This window comes from Cebus imitator, unplaced genomic scaffold, assembly GCF_001604975.1.
Source record: "Cebus imitator isolate Cc_AM_T3 unplaced genomic scaffold, Cebus_imitator-1.0 Scaffold69, whole genome shotgun sequence".
NCBI lineage: Eukaryota > Metazoa > Chordata > Mammalia > Primates > Cebidae > Cebus > Cebus imitator.
The window spans coordinates 2511319-2521256 of record NW_016107384.1 but is presented as its reverse complement, the minus strand read 5'-3'; the positions used below and the strand labels follow the sequence as shown (position 1 = coordinate 2521256).

The window sequence follows — 9938 nt, the reverse complement described above, 5'->3', positions numbered from 1 at the left end:
ACATTATAAATCTGTGAAATGTTTATTTGTAAATTAAGGGGAAAAAATTTATTTATTTGTTTGTTTTTGAGGTGGATTCTTGCTCTGTTACCCAGGCTGGAGAGCAGTGGTATGATCTGGGCTCATTGCAACCTCTGCCTCCCAGGTTCAAATGATTCTCCTGCCTCAGCCTCCTGAGTAGCTGGGATTACCGACATGCACCACCATGCCCGGCTAATTTTTGTATTTTTAGTAGAGACAGGTTTCACCATGTTGGTCAGGCCAGTCTCAACTCCTGACCTCAAGTGATCCATTCTTCTCTGCCTCCCAAAATTCTGAGATTATGGGTGTGAGCCACTGTGCCTCCCCATCTTTTAATTTTTTCTATGTTTGAAAATTTTCTTAAAAGAAAATTGGGAAGAAAGAGACTTTTAAAAAAGTCATTAGATGACTCATATTATCAGCAACAAAGTGAACTTGATATTCTGGAGCTATTAGATAAAAAATTTGTAGAGATGGGATCTCACTATATTGTCCAGGCTGGCCTCAAACTCCTGGGCTCAAGTATTCCTCTTGTCTTGGCTTCTCAAAGTGCTGGGATTACAGGCGTGAGCCACCACACCTGGCCTATTTTTTATTCTTAATCTAACAGCTAATGATTTGTTCAACAAATTGAAAACAGTATTAGGTGATTATAGCGTGTGGATGGTGAAATGATTGGCAGCAGTATTTTAAGGGATGAGAGAGAGGAATTGGGAGTACTTTTAAGAAAGTGGTACAGCATTATTTTAAAAAGAGGATTTGGGTGGGGTGTAGTGGTTCATACCTGTAATCACAGCACTTTGGGAGACCAAGGTGGGTAGATTGCTTGCAGTTCAAGACCACCCTAGGCAACATGGTGAAACTCTGTCTCTACAAAAAATAGAAAAATTAGCCAGGTGTGGTGGCTCACACCTGTAGTCCCAGCTACTCAGGAAGCTGAGGAAGGAAGATTGCTTGAGCCTAGGAGGTCAATGCTGCAGTGGGCTATTATGCCACTGCACTCCCTGCTTGGGTGACAGAATGAGACCCTGTCTCAAAAAGAAGGCTTGGATTAGTTGTAAATGTATATCACAAACTCAGGGGCAACCACTAAAAAGGTTTTTTAAAAATGTAGTATAATTCATATGCTAAGAAGAGAGAAAAATAGAATGATAGTCAAAACCAGAGGAGGCAGTAAACAGTGGAATACAAAAAAAGAAGGACACTGAATAGAAAATCTGTTAACTATAAGAAATCCCCTTAAAATATAAAGATACATAGATGAGAGATTTAAGAAAAAGTGATGACAAAAGATATACTATGCTAACATTAATCAAAAGAAAGTAAAAGTAGTTGTACAGTTATGTGTCATTTAACAAATGGGGATATATTCTGAGATATGCATCAATAGGCAATTTCTTCATTGTTCGAACATCATAGAGTGTATTACACAAACCTAGGTGACACAGTCTACTACATACCTAGGCTATATGGTGTAGCCTATTGCTTCTAGGCTGCAAACCTGTACAACATATAACTACTGAATATTGTAGGCAATTATAATACAACGGTAAATATTTGTGTATCTAAGCATATCTAAACATAGAAATGGTATGGTAAAAATAAAGTATTATAATCTCTACAGTAAAAATAGAGTGATATATATATAATCTACATTAAAAGTAGAGTATTATAACCCATAAAGACTGCCATCATACATGCAGTCTGTTGGTGACCAAAGCATCATTATGCAGTGCATGATTATATTAATTTCAGACAAAGCTGACTTTAGAGCAAGGAGAATTATCAAGGATAAAGAGGGATATTACGTAAAGATAAAGATGATTAATTCTGGCCAGGCGAGGTGGCTGGGAGGCCAGATTGGACAGATCACCTGAGGTCAGGCATTTGAGACCAGCCTGGCCAACAGGTGAAACCCTGTCTCTACTAAAAATATAAAAAATTAACCAGGCTTGTTGGCATGTGCTTGTAGTCCCAGCTAATCGGGAGGCTGAGGCAGGAGAATTGCTTGAGTCCCGGAGGCTGAGGTTGCAGTGAGTTGAGATCATGCCACTGCACTCCTTGGCAACAGAGCAAGAAGACTCCATTTAAAAAAAAAAAAAAAAGATGATTAATTCTCCAAGAAGACATAATAATCCTTAATGGGTATTTGCTAACAACAGAGTATCAAAATACATAAGGCAAAAACTTATAAACCTGCCCAGAGAAATAGAAAAATCCACTACTGTCTATGGATGGATATTTAACACCTTTCTATCAGTAATTGACAGATTCAGCAGGCAGAAAATCAGTGAGAACATAAATGAAGTGAATAGCATTATCAGTCAACTGGATCTAATTGTGACATCTGTAAATTGCTTAATCCAGCAGCAACAGATTACACTTATTCTTCTCAAACTCACGCAAAACATTGACCAGGACCACATTCTGGGTCATAAAACATGCCTTAACAAACTAAAAGGAATAGAAATCATGCAGACTATACCCTGTGACTGCAATGGATTTAACTATTAATCAATAACAGAAAAAGTTGGAAAACTCTAAAATACTTGGAGATTAAACAGCACACTTCTAAATAACACACAGCTCGAAGATGTTTCAAGAGAAATTGTAGAATATTTTGTATTAATACCGAAACGAAAGAACCATTACCAATGATCCTTTTATTATTATTATTTTATTTTTAATTTTTGTGGGTACATAGTAGGTATATATATTTTGGGGGTACATGAGATATTTTGATACAGGGATGCAATGCATATTAATCACATCAGCATGTAAATGGGGTATTCATTACCTCAAACATTTATTTGTGTTTCAAACAATCCAATTCTTTTATTTATAAATTTACAATTAAGTTATTTTTTTGCTATAGTCACCCTGTTGTATTAACAAATACTGGGTCTTATTCATACTTTCTATTTTTTTTTTTGTACCCATTAACCATCCGCACTTACCCCTTCTGGCCCTATACTTCCAATCTTCTAGTAACTATCCTTCTACTCTCTGTCTCCATGAGTTCAGTCATTTTAATTTTTAGCTCCCACAAATAAGTGACAGGATATGATACTTGTCTTTCTGTGCTTGGCTTATTTCACCTACCATAATGACTTCCAATTCCATTCATGTTGTTACATATGTCAGGATCTCATTCTTTTTTGTGGTTGAGTAATACTTCATTGTGTATATATACCATATATCCATTATCCATTCATCTGTTGATGGACACTTAGGTTGCTTTCATGTCTTGACTGTTGTGAATAGCGTTGCAGTAAACATGGGAGCGCAGATACCTCTTTGATAAACTGATTTCTTTTCTTTTGGTATATACCCAGGAGTGGTGTCGCTGGATTGGTAGCTCTATTTTTAGTTTTTTGAAGAACCTCCAAACTGTTCTCCATAGCAGTTATACTAACTTACATTCTTACCAACAGTATATGAGGGTTCCCTTTTCTTTATATCCTGGCCAGTATTTGTTATTGCCTGTCCTTTGGATAAAAGCCATTTTAACTGGGGTGAGATATCTCATTGTAGTTTTGATTTGCATTTCTCTGATTATCAGTGATGCAGAGCACCTTTTCGTATACCTGTTTGTCATTTGTATGCCTTCTTTTGAGAAATGTCTGTCAGACCTTTTGATCATTTTTAATTGGATTATTAATTTTTCTCTGTAGATTTATTTGAGCTCCTTATGTATTCTCCTTATTAATCCCTTGTCAGATGGATACTTTGCAAATATTTTTTTCCTGTTCTGTGGACTGTCTCTTCACTTTGCTGTGTGGAAGCTTTTTAACTTGATGTCATCTCATTTGTCCATTTTTGCTTTGGTTGCCTGTGAGTATTATTTAAGAACCACTTCAGTGTCCTGGAGAGCTTCCCCAAAGTTTTATTTCAATAATGTCATAGTTTGAGATCTTAGATTTAAGTCTTTAATACATTTTGATGGATTAATGATTTGATTTCTGTATATGGAAAAAGATAGGGGTCTAGTTTCATTCTTCTGTGTGTGGATATCCATTTATCCCAGCACCGTTTATTGAAGAGACTGTCCTTTCCTTAATGTGTGTTCTTGGCACTTCTGTTGAAAATGAGTTCACTATAGATGTATGGATTTATTTTTGGGTTCTCTATGCTGTTCCATTGGTCTGTGTGTCTGTTTTTAGGATCCTTTTATTTACAGATAAAATAATTTAATTTGGTAACCTAAAATAAATAGACCAATTACATGAAAGGTACAGTCTACCAAAACTCATACAAGAAGAACTAATCTGAACAGCCTGATATGTATTAATGAAATTGAATCAACATGGGAGTGCCAATATCTAACTAACTACCTTCCAAATTAGAAAGCACCAGGCCCAGATGGGTTCATTGTGAATTCTACTGAATATTTAAGGAAGAAATAATTCTCCACAATTTCTCTCAGAAAATAGAAGCAGAAGGAATACTTCCTAATTCTTTCAAGGAGTACTGCATTACCCTAATGCAATTCATCTCATCAACAGGCTAAAGAAGAAAAACCGTATGATCACAAATATAGATGCAGAAAAAGTATTTGGGAAAATCTAGCACCCAGTTAGGATAAAAACTCTCAGCAAAGTAAGAATCGGGGAAAGTTCCTCAAGTTGAGAAAGTCTATTAAAAAAATAAAAACACATTAAATCTATTAAAAAATAAAAACACAGGACAACCTACCTCTAGCATCAAACAAGACAAAGGTACCTCACTATTCCTGTAAGACAGGAAAAGGAAATAAAAGGTATACAGATTGGGAAGAAATAAATATAGCTATCTTTGTAGATGACATGATTATTTATGTGAAAAATTTCAAAGTAACAACCTCCTTAAACTAGTAAGTAATTACAGTAAGGTTATAGGATACCAGATTAATATATAAAAGTCAATTGCTTCCTATTGTTCATTCCAGCAATGAACAACTGGAATTTGAAACTAAAAGCACAGTATCATTTACACTGGCACCAAAAATCTCCAGAACAATTAGGTATAAATCTAACAAAATATTGACAAGATCTATATGAGGAAAACTATGAAACTTTGATGAAAGAAATCAAAGAAGATTAAACTGAAAGATACAGTTCATGTACATAGGTAGAAAAACTCACTATTGGCAAGATGTTATTTCTTCCCTACTTAATCTGTAGATTCAACACAATCTCAGTTGATTGTGTTCTTAACAAGTTATTTTGTGGATACTGACAGGCAGAATCTAAAATTTATATAGAAAGGCACAGAGCATTGGCAACATGGCAAAACCCGTCTCTACAAAAAAATACAAAAACTAGCTGGACTAGGTGTCTTGTGCCTGTAGTCCTAGCTACTTGGGAGCCTGAGATGGGAGGACTGCTTGAGTTCGGGAAGTCAAGACTTCAGTGAGCCACAATTGTGCCCCTGCACTCCAGCCTGGGTGATAAAGCAAGATCTTGTATCAGAAAAAAAAGGTAGGGGGAAAGGCAAAAGACCCAGAAGAGTCAACACAATATTGAAGGAAAAGAATGAATTCAAAGAAGGGACAGAACCTGACTTCAAAATTTACTGTAAAGCTATAGTAATCAAGAAAGTATGGTATGAGTGAGAAAATAGACAAATAGATGGAATAAACTATAGATTCCAGAAACAGACCCATACAACTAGATTCCACTGATCTTTGTCAAAGGAGGAAAGGTAATTCAATGGAGAAAGGGTGGTCTTTTCAACAAACTGTGCTATAACAATTGGACATCTACATGCCAAAAAAATAAATAAATAAATCTAGACAGACTACATCTTTCGCAAAAACAGATCATAGACCTAAATGTAAGTATAAAAGAAGACAACATACCAAACAACCTAGAAGACAACATAGGAGAAAGTCTAGGATACCGTGGGTGTGGCAATGCATTTTATGATACAACACTAAAAATAAAATTCATAAAAGAAAAAATTGCTGAGTTGGACTTTATTAAATTTAAAACTTCTGCTTTGTAAGAGACATTGTTAAGGGAATGAAATGACAAGTCACAGACTGGGAGAAAAAGGATGCAAAACACATACCTGATAAAGGACTGGTTCTAAAAATATACAATGAACTCTTAATACTCAGCAGGAAGAGAACAACCTGAAAAAATGGGCAAAAGATGTGAACACCTCACCAAAGAAGATATAGAGATGGCAAATAAGCATATGAAAAGATGCTCAACATATGTCACTAGAGTATTGCAAATTAAGACAAAATACCACTACACACCTAAAAGTGGCTAAAATCCAAAACACTGACAACACCAAATGCTGACAGTGTAACAACAGGAACTCTCATTGGTAGTGGAAATACAAAATGTTATTATCACACTGGGAGACAGGTAGTATCTTTCAAACCTAAACGTACCCTTACTGCAGGATCCCACCATAGCACTCTTTGTATTTACCTATATAAGTTGAAAACATGTTCACACAAACATCTGCACATAAATATTTATAGCAGCTTTATTTGTAATTGTCCAGGATATTCTTCAGTAGGTGAATGGGCAAACTGTTGTACATCCATACAATGGAATATTATTCCGTGATAAGAAGAGATGAGCTTTCAGAAACTCTGAATGAGTATTGCTGAGTAAAAGAAGCTAATCTGAAAAGGCTACCCACTGTATGATTTCAACTATATGATATTGTGGAAAAGGCAAACATTTGTCAACAGTAAAAAGATTACTGGTTCCAGAGACTACGAATAGGGGAGTGGGGCTAGGAGAAGGGATGAATAGGTGGAAGCAAGCACAGAGAATAAAGATATGAAACTATTCTGTATGATACTGTAATGGTATATTTGTGTTATTATACTTTGTCAAACCCATAGAAGGTACTACATAAACAGTGATCCCCTAAAGTAAACTGTGGACTTAGGAATACTGTATCAATATGAGCTTGTTAATTGTAGCAAATGTACCATGCTAATATAAGATGTTAATAATTGGGGAAACTGGTAAGGAGGAGGAAAGGGATGTGTGAAAACTCTTTGTACTTGCCACTCACTTTTTTTCTGTAAACCTAAAACTGTTTTGAAAAATGTGTATTCTTTTTTTAAAAAATGTATTTTTTGGAATGGAAAATAATTTAGGCATTTGAAATAACCACAGTTTTATCTGTAAAAATTTAATTCATTTTTTAGTTTGTGTCATTCTCCATTTATTTATTTTATGACTTGCATAGGGAGAAACAAATTGTATTTCTGACTTTGATTTGTGTTTCTCTTTTATGAAGTATTCCCTTTAATGAAAAACCTAATTCCTCTCTTGTTATAATTGTATTTTTTCCTATGACTTTGAATTACCTGATAGAGTAATAGAATATGTAACTTTTTTTTAACTTAAACAGCTTTGTTTATACTGGTGATCTAAACTGATGTAAACACCTTATCTCCTTAACAATTCATGAAGATGCTAGTATAGTCTGTGTTGAAATTTGCAAAGTAGTAGTTTTGTCATATGAGATCCTAAGACTTATTTTACTGGTTCTTTTCTAGAATTTTCAGATAGAAATTCTAAGAATTGTTTTGTTTTTTCTTTAGAAATTCTAAGAGAATTTAAGGCCGGGCGCGGTGGCTCACGCCTGTAATCCCAGCACTTTGGGAGGCCGAGGCGGGTGGATCACGAGGTCAAGAGATCGAGACCATCCTGGTCAACATGGTGAAACCCCGTCTCTACTAAAAATACAAAAAATCAGCTGGGCATGGTGGTACGTGCCTGTAGTCCCAGTTACTCGGGAGGCTGAGGCAGGAGAATTGCCTGAACCCAGGAGGTGGAGGTTGCGGTGAGCCGAGATCGCGCCATTGCACTCCAGCCTGGGTAACAAGAGCGAAACTCCGTCTCAAAAAAAAAAAAAAAAAAGAAAGAAAAGAAATTCTAAGAGAATTTATAGAATTTATTCATCATTTTTCACTTAATAAAGGCAACTTACCTGCATTTAAAAAATACTAAACATTGTATAATTCTTTTATTTCAGAATACTCAAGATGGCTTTATTAAGAGAAATTTTGTTATTAATAAAGTCTAAAGTTTTAAAAATGTAGAGAGTATATCTATGGTATTACTTATGCCAACAAATATTAAGAGAGATTGCAATGAATTTAAGAATTATTTTTGAACATATTCATAAGCAATGTAACTTGCTTGCATTTGTGATTTAGGACCTGGTGTTCAACTTTTGGAGCATATATATCACTGTTTCTTTGTTTTCAGATTTTGCTTTTCATTTGTGTATTATGATAATAGGCCTACATTTGGGGATTTTAACAGATATTTCTGCCAGTGTATAGGAATGTAAACATAATGTGAAGTTTAATAAATAGGGAGGAAAATGTATACTATTTTGGAAATGAGAAAATGCTGAAGTTGCCTTCCTCATGTTTTTTTTTGTGTGTGTTTGTATGCTGTTAGGGATCCATCACATTTGCTGTCCATGAATTTCTTATGCTGTTTGGAAATTCTAGAGTACAGGTTACAGTTTTTTATATAGTTTGTATGGTCCAAGGTGAATTTATGTGAAATGCATTTTTTTTTTTTTGAGAGGGGAAAAGATAAGCTTTCAAAAATTGTCATGCTCATAATTTGAAAATCTGTTTTTACTTCTTGATGTTATATTTTTCATACTGCCCATTAAGCATATTATAGATTTACGATCACTGATGTTTGTGTCTTAGGAATGTATGTGATAATAGGAATGTCAGTAACTGTTTAGGTTAGTAAATCCCAAAAGATCTCAATAGCTAATTCATTGTAAATAATTTTCTATAGTGAGGCCCTTGGCAGACTTCTAGGTATGCCTAAAGGCTCAGAGTTTAGTTAAAACAACAACAAAAGGAGGTGACCATTTTTGCTCTATTTTTTAGGGTTTTTAAATTTGTTGTTGAGGCAGAGTCTTGCTCTGTTGCCCAGGCTAGAATACAGTGGCACAAACACAGCTTATCGTAGCCTTGACCTCCTGGGCTCAGGTGATCATCCCGCCTCAAGCCTTCAGAGTAGCTGGGACTGCAAGGACGCACCACCACACCGCACTAATGTTTTACTGTTTTAGTTTTTGTTTTTTTGTAAAGATGAGGTCTACCTCTGTTGCCCAGCTGGTCTTGAACTCTTGGGCTCAAGCCATCCTCCTGCCTTGGCCTCCCAAAGTGCTAGAATTATAGGTGTGAGCTACCACACCATCGAAGGGCTACATTTTTAAAGAATTCATTCAGAATCACAACACAAATTTCTTCCACTGCAGATATGGAAAAGGTTCCAAGGGAAATGCCCAAGTTCTTCCTTCAAGTTTGTGTTGGGAAAGAAATAATAAAAGGAGTTGTTATTTCCCAGAAATTATCCCCTAGGGGAAAAAAGAAAAACTTATAATTTATCTGTGGAATCAAAAACTCAACTCAGGTTTTTAAAAAATATCTTTAAAAATTAAATCTTATTACACAACTATAGATGATATTTTACCTTCTGTGTGACAACACTTTAAGATTTGCATATGTGTTTGTGTCTTTACTCTGACCAGTTTTAATGAGTGATTATGTTGGAGTCAACACAACTTTTGTTTCAAATTAGATTATAAAATTGTTGGTTATTTTCTCAAGAAGGACAAGAAGCTAGCAAGAAAACTGGAATAGGGTGAGATTCTGACATTTTGTGTATGGGTTTTAAAAATACACTTGATCTTCAGTACACAGCATAGTAAGTCATACACTAAAGACAAATTGTTGCCATTATCTTAGCATGTTCCACGCTTCTATATTTTTTACATACAGATTATTCTTAAATAATCCTTAATTTTGCCGGGCGCGGTGGCTCAAGCCTGTAATCCCAGCACTTTGGGAGGCCGAGGCGGGTGGATCACGAGGTCAAGAGATCGAGACCATCCTGGTCAACATGGTGAAACCCCGTCTCTAC

General features: G+C 35.4%; 1 protein-coding gene across 1 annotated transcript in view; it reads left to right on the top strand.

Annotated features, from left to right (window-relative positions):
- RALGAPA1 (Ral GTPase activating protein catalytic subunit alpha 1) overlaps nt 1-9938 on the top strand; it is a 285382-nt gene that overhangs the window by 118607 nt on the left and 156837 nt on the right. The gene's annotated exons all lie outside the window — the stretch shown is intronic.